The sequence below is a fragment of the Tachypleus tridentatus genome, chromosome 7, assembly GCF_004210375.1.
Source record: "Tachypleus tridentatus isolate NWPU-2018 chromosome 7, ASM421037v1, whole genome shotgun sequence".
In the NCBI taxonomy this organism is placed as follows: domain Eukaryota; kingdom Metazoa; phylum Arthropoda; class Merostomata; order Xiphosura; family Limulidae; genus Tachypleus; species Tachypleus tridentatus.
In genome coordinates this window covers 84,737,811-84,757,594 of record NC_134831.1, presented here as the reverse complement: position 1 = coordinate 84,757,594, position 19,784 = coordinate 84,737,811, and the positions used below count along the sequence as shown (strand labels likewise).

Genomic DNA, 19,784 nt, shown 5'->3' with positions numbered 1-19,784 from the left:
CTACAAAATCATTCACGATTCAGTGTATTGAAGCTACTAATACAGAAGTAATAGGTAACACTAATTAGTGTAAACAAAGTTCTATTAATTTGTGCTTTGTAAATATGCTTTTTGTGTACTTATCCTAAAATTGATTGTAACAGTTAATTACTTACGTTCTCATTGTTTTCTATCTGGCTTATTCTATTAATAAAAAACAATATATTCATGTTAAGTCGATTTTATTGAAAAACTGAAAAGTTTTTTAAAAAAATAAATACATTAAGTTAAAACCAATTTCACATTTCACACCACTTTTTTAAACCCATTTAAACCTACAGACTGATTCGATCCTAAACGAGCAAATCAGAGGGACTACATACCCTCCCTCCCGCCCCTTTTGTGACTTCAAGCACTTATATTTGACAACGTCAAATTTCGCTTTCAAAAACTCAAATCCTTCTCAGATCCAGAATGATCACGATCGAGTTTTTTTTTTTTTTTTGAAACGTGACGAGAATCATCAACCTTAATAGTTATTAACCCAAAACCGTGAAAACTCAGCATCTCCCAATGATTGAAAAAAACAAAAAACAACCAGCGATTCAAAATTCAGATCCGTTCCAAATTTAGGGAGCAATGCTCTATCTACAGACTTTCCCATCTTGTGTAAAATTACTTTAGTGTGCATCATTGTATTACTTTTCGAGAAACAAACAAACGAACACAACCCCCACTCCCTCTCCGAAAACAAGACTAATTACAGCATAAGAAATAACACTATCCTAATTAACCACACATTTCTTTTACTCTGGAGCACTGGATTTTTTTTCTTTAAAATCAGTTCTGGAGTCACCATGGAACTGAACCATTGGAGACACTCCATAGCAATGCCAATCTTATTCTACACCATGAAAAGTCAAGTTTATGAATAGTTTCACCGATGTTACGTAGTTCAATGAGCATTAAATGTACGACAGTATTCGAAAATAACGGTTGATGTTTCTATTTGTTTTTGAATTTCGCGCAAAGCTACGCGAGGGTTACCTGCGCTAGCCATCCCTAATTTAGCAATTATGACTAGAATGAAGGCAGCTAGTCATCACCACCCACCGCCAACTCTTGTGCTACTCTTTAACCAACGAATAATGGGATTGACCGTCACATTATAACGTCCCCACGGCTGAAAGGGCGAGCATGTTTGGGGTGGTGGGAATTCGAACCCATGACCCTCAGATTACTAGTCGAACGCCTCAACCCACCTGGCCATGCCGGGCCCTTGGTGTTTCTGTTCCATAACTATGGTATATTCTGTCATTTCTTTACTAATACTGGCATTAACCATACTGATTAGCATTGAATACATCTAATTTTATTTTGTGTTATTACTTTATCATAAGGATCATTTTCCATTATTAACTTAATATGTATTTAGAACTACCATAAATCTTAAGATTGCTTGAACCACGTATATTTGGTTTATGCCTGAAAATATAGCCAACGACGAGGGTGCCTAACTGAAGAAAATGTCATTATTACAGTTTAAAACGTTAGTAAACTACATTTAATTATCTGTACTCATTACCAAGTTGATTTTGTTTGCTCCAAATGGATAACTTATTCCGATTGGATGTTAATATAAATCAAGTTTAATTAACAATACTGTTTTATTTACTTATTACCATACACTTATAATTAAATGTATATTTTTCTTTTACACCTTTAAACGTAATAACAAAAATAAGAGAACGACGCGCATTACTGCACTTTGTGTTATGGCTTCAATATATAAAGTTTATTTATTTACATTTGGTAATTATTCGTTGGAAAGCTAAGGGAAAATGATTCGAATATTAATAGTTAGACCACAGGTATAATGCAAAAGTGTTGTTAACTGCATACTGTAGCTACCCGTGCTATACCCACCACAAGTATCAAAACTAAATTCTTAGCGCATGAACTGAATTTAGAGATGAAACAAAACAATTCAGATTCTTTCAAATATCAGGGGTTAAATTACTTTCACAAAACACATCAGAAAGTTTAGATCTGCTAAGAGAAGAGTGGAATCGCAAGCACATGCCGTCAGTTTCTAAATCATCATACATGTTCCATATTAAGATACCATAGAATATCTACAACATTTAGCAATATTACACACACACACAAAAAGACCGTGAAATAAGTACACCCAAACAGTGGTCGTACAGAAATACCCGAAACAGATTACCCCTACCCCCAAATAATAATTAAAAAAAAGGCTGCTGAAAAAGTCTCATCCGTCCTTTGATGGTCTTAACTTTGAATGCGAGATGTTTCGACTTAAGACACTATTACGTAACCCTCGTGAATTAACTACGAAATGGTGAGTGCACTTTACTCTAAGCCCCAAAGATTTGTAAACAGCCTTTAAATGTTAAGAATATATATTCGTCTTATGTTCGTAATACTCAGTACAGCGTACAATGCCAAAAGTTAAACATTTTATACTTTCAAAACCGAAAGCAGGATTTATTCTTATTTGTAATGATATAGTGAAAATCGATGATTGTATTTTAAAACCATAATAATAACCATGGCCACGTCAAACAATTTTATTGAATTACAACGTTAATTAAATTTTGTTTTATTTATATGCATACTTGGTCAACCAAATCCACCGAATCGGAGCATGTATGTAGTATGATTGTCAAGTGGGACTATTTACAACTGCCTTTTGTCATTCCATGGGTTGTTTTCAAGCGAGAGAAACTACCTGTACTGTATTGTTGACAAATACGTTTCAGTTTCGGTATAATAAATACATCCAGCACAATAGAGCACTCAAATTCGCTAAGTAACCGTAAATATTTTTACCCATTGGATGCCACCAGTTGCGCTGTACAAAATGACAAGGAAGAAATGTTTGTTTGTTTTTTTTTGTTTTTGAATTTCGCGTAAAGCTACTCGAGGGCTATCTGCGCTAGCTGTCCCTAATTTTGCAGTGTAAGACTACAGGGAAGGCAGCTAGTCATCACCACTCACCGCCAACTCTTGGGCTACTCTTTTACCAACGAATATTTGGATTGATCGTCACATTATAACGCCCCCACGGCTGAAAGGGCGAGCATGTTTGGCGCGATGGGGATGCAAACCCGCGACCCTCAAATTACGAGTCGCACGCCTTAACCCACCTAGCCATGCCGGGCCCGCAAGAAAAGGCCGTTACCGAAGTGACAGTTTAACATTTGTCATTTCTGCAAGAAGTGTCAAAAGGGGACATTCAATCCAAATAAATTTTTGAACCATGGTATAGTAAAATGCGTGAACATAATTTCAACATATAATATATAACTCTTTATGCAATTTGTTTTCTGTTTCTATTCTCGAAATATCTTTTTAAACAGTTGATGGCGAAAGTCGTGTTTTGTGTTGCGTAATTCCCTCACAAAAATAAACACTTTTGTTCTTCAAGATTTTTCCCCTTTTCAGATTGACTGTTGAGCTACAAATACTAAGAGATCGATTGTGATATCAACATTAAATATCAGGAAACGAAAAACTGAATAACTAACTTTCCTCCAAAATACAAATAAGAAGAAGCATTGCGACACATTGTTCTCTACAATTAACCAACCCGGTTAGAAGTTACACAGCGTGGCACAGACAGGTTATTGGGGTACCTCACGTCTACCAGCTCCACACCATAAAATCATTTGCGGTGGTTCTCATGTCATATGAATTTTTACTTAATCTATCATTTCTACGCTCGCACTACTATCTTGCAGGCATAAATCCTGGTCGACTTGAAAATAATTAGAAAAATGTCGCGTAGACGTAATTTTATTGAATATAACTAAACGTAAACAATAAAGTAATGGTATTTATAATAATGTACAGAATATGAAACAGTTATGAGCGTTCAGCGTATGACGTTGACTTAGGAGTTGAAACAAACTCAGAAAATCGAAGAATAAAACCCGTAGTAAAGGAAAAAGTGGCTAAAAAGGTGTTTGTAGCAGTCTATGAAACGAACCGAAGTTCATTTATTGCATAATAAAATAAGTATAAAGTTATGACGAAGGCAAACTTAGCTGACTAAGCAGAAGCGTCTGAATGGGCGTTCACAAGTTGATAAACAGAATTTTTAACGAACTGTGAATGCGTATTTTAGACCTAAATCCATCGAAAAAGCTCATACAGACTGTATTTAGAATAATGTTTATTTTTAAAGCAAAAAGTAGCTAAAAGATGTTTATACCAACCTATAAACAAATCGAAGTTCAATTATTGCAAAGTTGTAAAGGAGACAAACTTAGCTGAATATACAGAAACTTCTAAATGCGTGTTTACAAAGTGGTTTGAATGAACTGGATATGCGTAATTATCTATATAACCTATATTTAGAGTAATGCTTATTTTTAAGAAGTTACATGCGGATTAAGTGTTGTTTGTGTGAAATATTTTGCAAATAAAAATACTAAAATTGAAATAGAAGCCAATCGTCACGTAATGGCAACATCATGCCATCCTGTAACATTTGTTAGATTAAAGAGTTTAACTAAACAAAAAACAAAGCGATTCCAAATAGAAACATCCACATGCAATATAGACAAAGGACTTTCCATATGATGAAATTTGTATTGTTTAATAGAAACATTTGCAAGAAAAGTTCCGAAAAACAAATGCAACCGTTACATAATATTTTGTCTGCGACATCATTACATTACAATGTAAACATGACGAACCGAATTAATCCGAAAAGTTACGTAATCACGAATATCATGTTGTAATGATTTCTCAACTAAAAACATTTAGCTTGTAGCTGCGTCATCTTTTGACCGATTTGAGATATGATTACGCTTTTGAACTCAGGAGGTGAAACCCACTCGACTTGTGTATTTGACCATGTCAACGGTCTCACAGCTAAATTAACTGTAAATCTGCTTTAAAGAATTTCAGTTTGAGAACAGGTTGGTAGATATCGTTATGGGTAATAAAAATCAAGTAGGGTATATACATGCCCCACTCCTGATAGTACTGACGAAGGTACCAGATTAATTTGCCTTAATCATGCATAAAAAAATTTGAGTGCAGTGATTATTGTTTATGGTTAGCGTCGATTCACTGATGGCGACACTTGTGCAAAGAGTACTGTTACGTAGACGAGTAAACCTATAAAGAATACACACAAAACACACCAGCATATGAATTTTTAACCTTTTCCCTTTTAATCAGAGGCCTAAATATAAAGTAACTGCAAAATACCAAACAATTATTAAACAATGGTTATCTGTAACACTTTTGGTATCAAGTATAATACATGCTATCAGGTGTTAACAATCGAGTCCAGGCTTTTCTTTTGTAAACTCTATACAGAACTTTTAAGACTGAGTGAAAGCAAAGTAGAATATTTAATTTGTCAAGCACACTACAGAAAGTTCTACTTAATACTAAGTTATAAATATAACGTAATTATACCATTCTTGTAAGTAATGTATATGTAACAAGTTTCTTATGACCGCACTAAGATGACCTCTTTCAGGCTTCACGCCAGACAGCAGGAAAATGGAAGTTAATCTAAACAGGAAACGTATCTCTTAGTGACGGAAGAAACCGAGCGACCTCGTGATTAGCTCAAGCACATCACAGCGTCGTTCGTCACGCAAAAACGAAGTCAACAACTATAGTTATCGAGACGTTATCACTTCCTTTTAGTATTATTTAAACGACATTTAATTTTAATAATCTGTGCTCATTTTTAATATTTCGCAGGTAAACAATTTTTGTTTTTCATTCATATAAAGCATTAAATAAAAAAATATCCTCATCGCGTCTCCCCTAAAAATTAAGATGGCGTTTGTTATTTTAATAATAATTTCAAATCAGTTTATTAAATAATCATGTATATTCATATCATACAAGTCATCCAAAACAAAAATTTGTTGGAAAAATAAACGCCAACATATTGCAAAATCAATATCTCTTCAAATCTGCATTTCTTAGTCTTTCGTTATACACTGTCGTTTGTTTCATTAACTTCTTGAGAAATAACTTCTGATCTAGGTAAGCTAAGCTAAACAGGTGATAACGAAAATTCATAAATCAACAATGCTAATTCTATATAATAAAGTCGTTAACGTGCTCCATCATTATTCGAGTACCCTCCCTATTATCAGTAGGGGTTATTCGGCTGTAATCCCAATAATACCTCATGAAGTTTGATCAACGTATTTATGTTGGTCTCAGTAATATTTATAAATACGTAGTCCTTTACCAACTCGCATAGCATATTAATTTGTTTGTCTGCAAATTCCCCCTACAGTTTAAGGTTAGCAGAACCAAACATAGAAAGCGAATTCTTCTAGTTTGCAAAGATGAGTACCTTATCTATATAGAGTAGTACCTACAAAAAGATTTTTACAAAATGCACCCGAAAAACCATCAGAACATAGTGGGAATCCAAGAATATGTTTTCAAAGTAGGTCACTAAACCTAAATCAGCCATCAGATATTGCGTTTCTGCCTCTGGATCCCAGAGGCAATAACGTTTGAAAATGTGTTCATGCCTTCTCTCACAGGCGAACAAGATAAAACGTAGTACACATATCTTGAGGTAGCTGTAGAAGTGAGAAACAATGGAGGAACTTGATTGGTCACTGGGGCTTCTGTGAATCATGAGGAAGAATACTGAACCCTACAGTGGAGTACAGTAAGTCATTTATACGTTATGCATTATTTTCCGTACTTATTTTTCAATATATACACATTACAAATATTACATGACATCCCACAGAAATAAAAATCGACAATCTTCATGATGTTATAAATAAATAATTCCGATATAGTTCACCGTGATCTTTGGCACTGCCGAAGTGGTCCTTGAACGAAAAGTTTGACAATCACTGGGTTAGAGTAATGGAAGCAAGCTATACACGATCGGCACACAAAACATTGAATTTTGTCTTTCCACAGGATCCCCGAAAGTAAAAGGAAAATTGGGAATAACAAACAATTTTAATGCCGTCACGAAAGTACAAGTTGGAAAGTTAAACGTCTTAACGTGACGTCATTTTAGTGCCTACTGACTAACTGACACACACACACACACAACACATTACTGTATAATAGTGTGAATGGTCGATACAGATCCTTCCAGGCAACCGTCCGCCCCTTTCAGGAAAATAAACACAGTCACTTCTTGCCCTCACTGATGATGACCCATCAGTTCAAATTAAGACGAGTAAAGTTTAAGCTTTGGATTAAGACTACAAAGTTTATTAATGTACATTCTTTTGCCCATTAACCAGTGACTTCAACATAAAGAACCTATAACAAACCACTATTGCATTTTAGTTCAATTTTGAAAATTAAATAACCCATGTTTGAGCAAAAACTTCGAATTGTTATTTGTTATGCAAAACTATATAACGAACTGTATTTGCTTCGTCCACCTAGTGGCGAGTACGTAAATTTATCGCTAACCCACTAGAGGACTCATGGAATTGAGTGACTACAACACCAACAACAAAAAATTGGTTTTCGTCGGAAATTTTGACAAAAAACATTCGCATTTTTTCATCTTATTTTCCATCGCTTTGTCAAATATTGGATTGAAAAGTACTGTCCAATTACATGGACATTCAAAAGAAAACGGATGAATGTAAGAACAGAAAAACAAGAACAAATAAACCTTCCAGAAGTCAGGTCAAACATGAGAGGCAACCCTAGAGAGCTGTCTAAAAATACTCAAATACGGTGAAAACAGACGATAAGTGTATTCGGTTATGTAAAGTCTGCAATTCATCGCGTGCCAAGTTACATTCTTAGATTGAATGTCCCCAAAAGTAATACCAGCAGGACTGGTAAGTAACCATCGATTTCTCTGTTCCGAGAACGCCCACTTTAGACGAACACGGACAAAGCTATTCTGCGAGACATTGGCAAATACGTGTCTACAAGTACACATATAAAACCAGAATCAAGCGGTCAATGCCCCTTTAGCTGAGGCGCATATGCACTTCTGGAAGCCATACATGGTCATCTCCTCTCGTGTACCAATACTCACTCACACGTTAAGCATACAATTACCTTTGCTGTACTTAAAAAAAGTGACATCATAATGACGAAAATAATTTACAGTAACAAGTTTCGTGTTCTACTCCCCACACCCCCTCAAAATATGATATTTGCTGCAAATTTCGTCCATACATTACTCCCCATCCCATGGCTCAACGCTCACTGTGAATGCTTATAACATTAAAAATCGGGCTTACATATCCGTGGTGGGTGGGCATAGCACAGATAGCCCATAATGTATTATGTTTGAAAGGCAAAATACAGTAAACTACTAATTTCAACTAATGGTAACTGCTGATCAGAGCACACTAGATCAAAAGAAAAATAAACCCGGTAACGTGCATATCTAGTTTAATATACTGTTGCTATTTATAACGATTGGAAAGTGATGTTTGACCAGCTGGACAGTCTTGCCGCGACCGTAAATCCATATGTTTACTCTTGGGTGAACAAAAATGTATTTGAAGCATAAACGTTAGTGTTAGAGTTTATTGATTAACATTTAAATTGATATTCTCATTTTCAATCGTTCTAGATAAACAATAAAAGACACGAAGTAGATTTTTACTATATATATTAAAACATATCCCCCCCTATATGTCATTAAGACTAACAATATGCAAAATCAATTCTCAAAAACTATCCTTTCGTTCATCGTTGGATAAAACTTAACTTGTTTATTTTTAATCAAGTGATGTTTAAAATGCGATATTTTTTCTGCTTTGTTTGTTGTTAAGTGCAAAACTACATAACGTGCTGGGCCTGTGCTATATAGCAATACTCGGTTTATAACTTACCGCTGAGCTAATAGAGGACTAGTTCCAAAAAAATTCTATGTAGTGTAGGTAATTAATCGAGAAATATTCAAATAAATATTATCAGCTATAATACTAGTTCAGAGAAAAAATGGTATATCATTCTTCACGTACTATACATATGCATGCAAAACAAAAAGTAATGATATATTTTATATTAGAAATACTGTGTGTTTAACGCCGCTTGAAAGCACATTACTACAAATAACTGAGCGAACTCTGAAAAAACGCTGTATAACAAACGGTATTACATAATAACGTTCCCCCCTTCTTTCGTCATTAAATCCCCAATGTCCTCAATAGATACTAATTGTATACTCTTTGTGGACAGTAATAATTGACTAATTTAAATAATTAAGTACTTGTGTAGTACAATACAAAACTAAAGGCATATACAAAGTGGATATGTGTCCTACTGCTGGGTTTATTATCTCAAGAAGTGAGTAAAAAAATGAAGTAGTTAATCTATACGGTCGGGCAATTTCCAGTCGCCATACGAAACATGACAATGACATACTCAACCGACTCTGGCTGACATACATACACACAATGAATCATCTTTGTAGCAAGAACAGTCTTAAATCACACTTGAAGCTTAAACACTAATATAGGCATAACGATGCACTACAATGTTCCCGAATATACAGATGTTAAGCCTGATATACCATTTTCATAATTCCGCCTCCCTTTTACAAAGAATGTTATGTTGAAGGTATTTCGTAAATACGTTCTTAAATTTTGAATAGACTTTTACACTTTGTTCTGAAATACACGTTTATCAAAGGCTAGTTATTTATCGTGTATTATTTCACTATTGCAATTATGACAAAGGAGACCAGAGATTGCATACCCTAACCTGGCCGCTTCTTTTCGACATTACATGTGTTTATATTGGATAACGTTAAAATTCACCTGGGAAAACTCAAACTTGTTCTCAGATCTAGAATGATTAACGATCCGGGTCATGTTCTATAGTGTGATGACGAGCCTCAACCTCAATGTGCTCATGAAATATCGTACAACTCCGATCACATTTTACGGAGTCATGAGCTAAAATTCGCAAAAATGCCATACCTCCCCCATTATTGATGAAAAAGCTTCAAGTGATCCGGACCATCTAGTGTAAAATTTTAGTGTATATCGGTCTACGAGTTAAAGATAAGCACGTGAAAACAAACACGCCTACACCCACCCAACAGCAGTATTCTCGAAGGGTAAATAACATTACACAGCTTTAATATAGTGAAATGATATACGTACAGACTCCTTACTGATATGTTCTTGTAGTGGTTTGTAAAGCGAATACTAAAAGCTTTGGAATCGCGAAGTAACCATCTCATGTTTCTATCAGTTCAGAAGTGTGCTGTTTTTCTGTTAATTCGTATCTCGTTAGGGACCCTTACAAACAAAATTAATCTCAAGGCTTTTTTTATTATTATTATTTATAATTTCACTTCCTATATATCTACACACCAGGATGTCCCTCTCTTATCCACGTGACACCTTAATTCAAATGGATAATTTCATCCTGAACAGAGAATGGACGAAAGAGCTCTAGCGGCAGAGATTAATAAAACTCCTTTCAAAGTGTGGGACATAAATGACACATTAAATCTGCACTTAACAATAACAGAATATAGATTACCACTCTCCCCCAAAGTACCTGAAGAGTTTAATTATGACTTTGCTGAAAAACTAGCTTGAAATGTTGGTTTTGAATCTCAACAAAAAATGAAAGATAAACAACAAGGTAGTATTTTTAGAAGTCATTTCTGTTGTTCGTAAGTGGAAACAGCGGCCATGAAAGTTATCACAAAAGAGAATATTGAACTAAATAAAAGACATTTAGGTTTCTGGACCTCTTAAAATGTACTTTGTTTTCTGGTTATGATCCTTTGTGTTAATCATTTTGTCACAGCTAATGGGATTGACTCTTGTGTTCTTACATTATAAATATACACCCTAAAATGTAGTCCTAGGTTCAAGAGAACAGGCATGACATTTGTTGTACAATACTTCTATAAACTCCTAAATGCTTACTAACACTTAACAACTCGCACTACCACAATTTTAGAAATGCAAGCACCTACAATGATAATTTCAGGCATAAGCTTTTTACTAGGTGGTCTTGGAGTTGAATGATGAGGAACTATAGAATATTTCTTTGAAGCAATTTGAACAGTCTATACTTATTACACAATTATTTCCAAGTTCAAAACAACTTAATCAGATGCCCTGTAACTCACGAGTTAAGAACGTTAATAAACTACAATATGAGAGCCTAATCAAATTACAAAAAATACTATTTACATAAGCCTATCATCTCACCAACTTAAATTATTTAGTTTGATTAAGCTCAGTACCAATTTTTCATTTTAGTGTGCGTGCACGCATATGTTTACATCGTGTGCCAGAAATTTTCGTACTCTAATAATACACAAAGAAATATAAAATATACATTGAGCACATTATCACAATAACCTTAACACGTATCTAGCTCACAAATAATTTAACTTAAGTCTCTTAATGTTTTTAGTTACAAAAGTTTCATTACACAAATTAAATGCAACTTAAATTAGTGATAAGCCTATTTGCTGTCATTTTACTTAAAAAGTTAAATATTCACATTTAAAATCAAGTGGTTTTTCATTTTTTTTTAAACAGGATGTGATTAATGTCACCTTTTTAATACAAATTGACAGATTTAAGTAACTTCAATGAGCTGACTGGTTTTGTTATTCAACTGTTTGTTTATCTTTATATACGAATAGAACTGTTGACTTTGTATGGTTACAGTCCTAATCTTATGAATAATAATAAACATCATAAAAGATAAGATCATCCCATTATTTTATTTTACAATTTAGTTATACTTTATTTCATTAAAAAGGTAGCAGTGAAACATTTTCCAAGGACTCCATTTACACACACACACACACACACACACACACACACACACACACAGTTGATATTAAATATATAGTACTTAACCATATTTCAGATATCTACCATAATTATTGTTGTCTTTTGAAAGTAACAGTTTTACAGAGTGAACATTTGATGTTACAGAAAACCACAAAACGTGTATTATTTATGTATCTTTTTTTCTGAGTAAATTTTTAAAATAAAAAACTTAAACCTCTGTTTTCCCCAAATGAAGATAGTTTATTTAATAGGCCTAGGCTATGAATAAAATACATTATGTATTATTTCTCCTATATTTGTATTCGTATCCACCAACTTTACTTGTAATGGTCTATTTTAACTTTCACATTGTACATTTTTTATAATCATGTCTTCCTGACAGATTTTCAGTGATATTATACCTAACCTTACCTATTTCTTTTTCTTGTCTCACTCTCAAGTTTGTGTTTTTGTAATAAACGATGCTTTCAGTTTTCTAAACTTGTTTCATCTTCTCCATAAATAAAATACATCTTCAATCCCAAAGTCAGCAATATATTCTTATCTGAATTACTGTTCATTAAGACTTACATGAACACATACAACATGTTTATAAAATTCAATTGAATTTAAATGCTGTTTGATCTTCAGAATAATTAAAATAATTAATACCACAGCACTAGGTGGTACAGGTACATTGCTATCAGTAATTACATGGATTATTTTAGTGATACCTAAAAGTTTGTAATATCATATTTCCAAGAATTTCAACTCTACACGATCCAAGTCATACTCACTCTACAAATACATAAAGAGAATAAAAGTAGTAATGAAAGATATTTAATAAAATTAATTTATTTCACCTAATGTAACATAATTAATAGTTCATATACCTTTTAACTGTTTTAGAAAACATATCAAACCATAAAATTAAATAATGAACATAAATCATTTTAAGAACCCTGGCACAACAGACTCCATTCATCCAGTACAATGATCTATACCAATCACCTGATAAAAGAAAACAATGTCAGTCATTCCACAAACTGATCAATCAGATGACAAATGAATCAACAAAAACTCATTTCAAACTAGCATTCTGCATGTTCAACATTAGGGTTCATGCTACTTTTGAACACACAGTTTAAATGCATGGATAGTTCTGCATGATATACTGAACTATCCATGATATAAAACAGATGAATGTACATTCTTCTGTTGTAAATAACAAAAAATTAACCAGTAATGATTCTTGTTTATCATTGTTAATGTTGGAAAGTCAATCTTTTCCTCACCTGAAATGAAAACACAACATAGGCCTTTTATTGTTTCAAAATTTTTAAAAGAACTATAGTAATTCCTGTATACTAATATCAGTTTTTCTCCATCACATACAGATTTCTCACAAACATCATAACATAATACATAAAAGACTACAATGTGCAGTTTTTTAGACCAAAAGACGTAGATTTACATAAAAAGTGAGGATATACATTTGTTTGACATGACTGTTCTTCCACTTTTTTTAGTTTTACTTGTGTCAACAAACAATAATCGAAAAAGTTCATTGTGGTAAACAAATTAATTTTATCTAAGTAAGAATTTTCTTCCAAATTGTAAAAAAATCCTTATGTGATAGAAAAATATTTTTGAAATCTGTGTAGCTGAATTATGGAAACTCCATTACTAAAACCAAAATAACTTTTATAAAGCTTAATTTTGCAGGTCTGTAAAAACAACTCCCCACAGAACAAGTAGTTAAATACTTCATAACATTCCCAACATTTTCAAGCATGCACTAAGACCTTAAACAAAACATCCATTCCAGACATCTAATATACAGTGCCAGGCTAAGATGAAATGGGAATCAAAGCTATACCTCTTCACCAATGGGAGGATGAAATTCTCCATGTACAGTACTCCTCTGGAGCTCTTTGTTTGTGCCAAACACTTTCTTGACAAGACAGGAAAAATGCATACTGGAAGTGGATAGGTAGGATGGGTGGAAAGATATCTTTTGTGAAATATATATTCATGTAAGGAAAATTAATTATAGAAGTATTACTTACTTTAACAGAATAGATAGCTAGAATTCCACATCAAAAAGATGGGTGGATTAGTGTATGTGTGTAAATAAAGAAAAAAACAACTATTTTTGAAAATATAGCAACAGAAAGGGGAAAACCATAAACTATGTTATTCATTAGAAAGAGAAGACTGCATCCATCTCGAAAAGCACAAATAGCAGTGCAGAAAGGTACAGTTAAAAGAACCTTTAGCATGATGCTAAGGTGGTATGAGTAACAGGTAAGAGTTACTTTTACCAACCTCTATATTTCAGTGGATGAGCAGACTATGTACAAGTAGTGTGGCTAGGACAATAAGCCAAGTTGAAATCTCATAATAAAACACAGTGAACTTTGGAGAGAGAAACACAAGCAAAATACCAGTTACCTGTTTAAAAAGGACAAAGATAATAAACTGGGTGTAAATGTGTGAACATCCAAATACCTTCACAAGCAGTTCAAGTCTTGAAGAAAAAAAAGCAGTCAGAAAATAAACTTTTACCTGTGGTAAAAGCGTGGGAAATTTACAAGATAAAATTAGTATGAGGAACCAGTGGCCAAAGATTGAAGTGAAAGATGTGTAAGAGCTCCAAGAAATAAACTGCAGTTGAAGTCCATAATCTATTTGTTTATTACAGCTAAACAGTGGGCTATCTGTGCAGTGTCCACTCCAGAAGAGAAACCAGATTAGATAGCCTCAGAAAATGTCCAAAGAATCAAGAAAAAAGACTAAAGATCATTAGATGTACATCATAACTGGTGAATGTAGAGACAAATAGACCAACACGGAAAAGCCAGATAAGTATGAGATAAGGAAGCAGCAAACAACTTGTAACAAGAAAATTGGTGAATGTGCACGTGTTTAAACGTCAGCCACTTCAGTGAATAGCCAAGAAGAGTCAACATGGAAGAAAATGGTGACTGGGTCAGTATTTATAAATCAGACAATTTCGTGGATTACCAAGAAGTGTGAACAACATGTAGAGTTTCTCTACTAGAGAAAACTACCCATCTTGTAAAGGAATGGATAAAAGACAAGCTTGAAAATGGATGTGACGAACATGAAAACTGTAGTGTGACTGATGCAAAAAAGGGACTTCCAGGATAGAATAAATAGAAGTCTCCAAATCATCAAAAGGTGAAGAAGTAGAAGTTATAAATGAGCTGGCTAAGGAAGGATAAAAAGTTTTGTAAAGAATACTTTGGACTGAAGACAGCATCTTTGGGAAGAAAGATAAAGAGGATGATAGGTACATAAAAAGAATATGGATCAATCCAGACCTTAAGGGGATACTGCCAGGGCTTTGGTGACTGAGAAGTTGAAAACTTGGTGTACTGGATAATTAAAAATGTAACAAGATAACTAATTTTTGAAAGTGGGATCAAATCCACAGAATTAGCTGTAGAATGAAGGAATACTTTGTGTGCTAGAATGACGTAGTCTTTGGAACACAGCTGGTCAGCCACCACGTTCAAAACTCCCAAAACATGGAAAGCCAACAAGTGGACGTTATGAGTCTAAAGATGAAGTTTGAGAGCAAGAAAGCAGAGGTCCCTAACAATGAAGACGTTGAAATAGATCAAGCATGATATCCAAACAGCTGTAACGAAAGATGATGGCAAGCCCATTCTTATGTAAACTGAAGAAATTAGTTACTTCACAATTGAAGTGATAATATCATTTCTGTTATAAACCTTTACCCATAAAATTCAAACCTTAAATAAAAAGTATGTGCATGTTAAAAATACAACTTCAAACAATCATAAACTATACCAGTATGTGGATGCTTAATTTGCCTAAGATGTAAAATCATGAGGGAATCCTCAATGACCATGGATGTAATCACATTTCAAATCTTAAAAAAAAAAATGGAGCTAGGAGATAAATGTTTTTATTTGAAAACCAATAGAGTATCCTCAATAGCTACAGCACTTGAAATTATTTACAGCAACAGAGTAAATTAATTTAAGAGACCTTTTTATTAGCTATATTTGTATGTGCCAGCAATACCAAGCATGGGGCACACATACAAACTCAAATTGATTTACTAATCGGGATCTCAACCACCCTACTCTCAAATTGAAATTCTTTCAAGCAGGATTACAGTAAATTAATAAGACCTTGGACATGGACAAATACATCAATCAAAAGGGTTGGGCTTCTTGACAACCAACTTCAGTTAAATCTCAAAATCAGTCAAGAAATGATAGAAAGTTTGCACTTGAAAGAAAAATCTTGGAGCCATTCTATGAGCCACCACATGCCACAGCTAAAAATTAAAAAATAGTTTTTTTTTTGCCTTCATACATAGAATCTCACAAGTTATACTTGTCACCAATAATTTCTACACAGTATTTTGACATATACAAGTACATAACGTATCTATATTATATGTTGGTGAACATTAGAACACTGGCCAATTAACTTGATTCCTGTATACATGTTGATTACTTGAATTAGTAAGTTGTAAAAACAAAAACTAGTTAAATATAATTACAATTAAAATGATTAATTTTGTGAAAATAAGCAAAGCATTTCCCATTGTTACTATTTCTCATCATCCCAACTATCAACTAATTGAAACACTGTCATTATAATTAATTTTTTCATTCTAATTAAATCAAGTTCAATTGATTACCATCATGAATCACAAAAATAATCAAAATTAGGGTTCTAATAATTACTGGCTAATGTGTCCCTGCAATACAGAGCGAGAGGTTTATGAAAGTTTTTTTTTCCCAAAAAAATATGCCAATGATATATAAAAATTGAAAATATACAAGAACACATTATTTGTGTTTATTAGGCTTAATTATTCAAATGACATTTTATCCTTTTATTATAAAAAAAGCAATATATAATGAATGATTTAAAATTCCCCTCACCTTATATAGGTATCATGAAGTTATGTTTAAAGAATAAAACAAACATCCCAAATAAACGATGGGATTTGAAAATGAAATGCAATTACAAATTCAAATGGTGTTTTTGCTTATGTCCAAAATATGCCAGTAATGATTGAAAGAACATAGATTGTAGGTATAGTCTATGTAATGAAAGAGGAAACTGGAGAAATCCCATCATTATTCCTCGTGGCTGATCTAGAGCTATGAAATTTGGCATTTTCAGAGAAAAATATCTTCTTGACAATCATTCCCAGTTAATTCAATCACATTTGAAAGAACCAAATGAAAGGCTTAGGAAGAGTTTGAAGACAAATGTGACAACAGAATTTCAACAACACAAGTAAACATAATGGAAATAATCAAAATGTTACCACAATGATGTTTTGTGTTTTTAAACAAAGCTATACAACAGACTTTCCACACTGTTGCAACAGGTATTGAAAACCAATTTTTTTACCCATTTAGCATAAGAATAACCGATTAGTCAAATGCAACAGAAAAGAAACATTCAAACAACTTTCACCTTCATCATTTATCTTGACAACAAATATGTATCGAATATGATTAATAAAAACATTAGTCTGTGAATCAAATTGTGGTAGATATGCCACAAAACAGCTAATCATTCTATTCCTAAAATGTTTAATTATTACATAACAGTGAAAGGAGTTTCAGTAAAAACAGGTTAATTACAAGTATTCTCAAAGTTACTTAATACACAAAACCTTTAATACATTACTCCAAATTGTTTCAAGATTATCCAAGTAAATTTGAACACAATAAATGAAGACGAAAATGGATATTGTACACAATCGTTATTTGACGTAACTGACTGCCGAGAGTTTCTTCCTTTGATCATTTACAGTACATGACAGTATGTAGTATAATTGTACAAAAAATGTTAAATTTAAGCAATTTGTGAAATAGTCCATCATACCAAGAAATTTGGAAAATATATCAAATTATGCTAAATATTTTTAGGATACCATTAAATAGCACCAACATAAGCCACATGTAATGTTCATACTAATATTACTCTATTCAGATATAGATATGTAATATTTTATTTTTGTTTAAAGGTTTTCTGAGCAACTGAAAACTAACTTTATGTCACAATTTTATTCTGGTCTCCTTGAATCTTCAAATGTCAGTGATATAACTACAGCAGGAGTTAAGACTGGGACCGTTTGCTGTCACCATGTAAGGTGATCAACGTTCTGTGAAATTAAAATTACTACAGCTAAGACGCAAAAAAGACAATAAAGAACTAGTTTAATTTGTTATCAAAGGCTGCTTTTAAACATTAGCTCTCTAATTCAAAGGCAATCCCAGAGATTTCAGTGTAGAGACAAGCCCACGTGTCAGTGTTCACTGTCAACACATGCAATTAATACAAGCCCAAAATCAACATGAATTATGTTTTAATAAGCAGCATAAGATGAATGTCCATCTTCAAATGGATGTTTAAGATTATGTGTTAATATAAAACTAACATTACATTAAATTAAGTCAAAGCAAAACAAAAAGGTTTTATGACAGCTCTGCAACCACTGTAGAAACTTCTCTTTGTGTGTCTACAGAATTTTGGTAACATTTTTCTTTCTCGAAAATCAACACTGATTACAGTTGGTCTACATCAGCAAAAATAAATTAAATTTTCCTTGGCAGAGACTGTAGTTGTCGACAAGTACACAGCATATAAATTATATGCCAGGATCAGAGAGTGATTTTTAAGTTAGAATGTAGTACAAAAATATCTTTGCATCTCAGAACGGCCAGTATGGGTATTAACACTTTCATTGATAAGGAGAGAACAATGTTTTAACCTTCCTAGATCATCTTCAGGTTAAGGAGACAGATCAACAAATGGTTGATACATTATTTAATTTGTTGGGTGTTGCTGGCTGTGAGAAAGATGATGCTGCTTTAGATGGTTTTGATAATCCTGCAAGTTAACCAAATTAATGGCAAATGGCTTTCAATTATAACAAATACAACACACATGGTAGCACATGCAGGATATCATAATTTGAATTCCTAGTATAATAATTTCAATGGAAATAATTTTAACAGCATTACTGAAGAAAAACATCTGTGTTCTTGTTCATCAGTCTCCTTGGTCATTTGAGAAATACACACTTGTTAGTAGAATGATAAATAGAATTTTAGATTGTATTTAAAGAAATAATGAATACAAGTCTACAGAAGTTGCAATATCACTGGCTAGGCCAAACCGTGTTCCTTACATTAGAAAATATATTTAGTTGTTGGAAAAAAAAATTCAGAGGAGGGCTATTGGGGATGGTAGTCATACAAGAATACATTAAGGTCTCTGAACTTGTTTTCTCTCTTGAGAATAAAGAAAAATAGTAAGGGATCTGAATCACTTAATCAAGATTGTTCAGGGAATTGATGGTGTTAATTTGCAGTCTTTTTCTTTAATTACTATTGATGAGAATGATAAAGCCAGAAGACATCAATATAACAGAGTAGGAGTTATATTCACTTCGGCTGATAGATTTTTATAAAGTTTATTTTTCTAACACTAGAAACAGGATAGTTAGTCTTTGGAAGAGGTTGCCATCAAAGCGGTAAATGTATTAAATAAGGGGAAACCTTCATAAAATATTTATATTATAAGAACTGCTTTTGAATTTTTGTTTCCTTTAATTTACTGAATAAAACAGCCCAAAGTGGATGGACCAAAGGTATTCGTTTAATTAGTTTTATTATGTTACAGTAAGATTCCTTCAAATTTAATGTTACTTCACAAACGTTACTGTTTATATTAAACGAGTTGCTTAACAAAAATTAAAACATGCGAACATTTTCGAAGGCCTACCTTTGACAACTTTCAATGCGTTATACAAACCAACACCTGAAGCCACTTTATACACTACACTGCTCTCAAAATAAGAGATAATCACCTTTTCTATCGATCCAGTATACTTATGACAGGGCGCGGCAAGTAAGTCCGAATGAGCGGCTGTTACGTTATGAAAATACTATCCCTCACTAATTCAAAATAAACATATTTTTAAGTTAAAATGAATTC

General features: G+C 33.1%; 1 protein-coding gene across 16 annotated transcripts in view; it reads right to left on the bottom strand.

Moving 5' to 3' along the window:
* LOC143256083 (protein hu-li tai shao-like) overlaps positions 1-19,752 on the bottom strand; it is a 53,587-nt gene extending 33,835 nt beyond the window's left edge. For 9 of the 16 annotated variants that reach the window (XM_076512765.1, XM_076512777.1, XM_076512788.1 and 6 more), the window contains exon 1: positions 19,572-19,727. The gene's annotated coding sequence lies outside the window, so the exon portion shown is untranslated. Of the gene's footprint in view, positions 1-5,439; positions 5,532-19,571 lie in introns of those variants that run through there. The other 7 variants (XM_076512779.1, XM_076512789.1, XM_076512782.1 and 4 more) reach the window with 3 other exon arrangements.
* Positions 19,753-19,784: the final 32 nt, after the last annotated feature.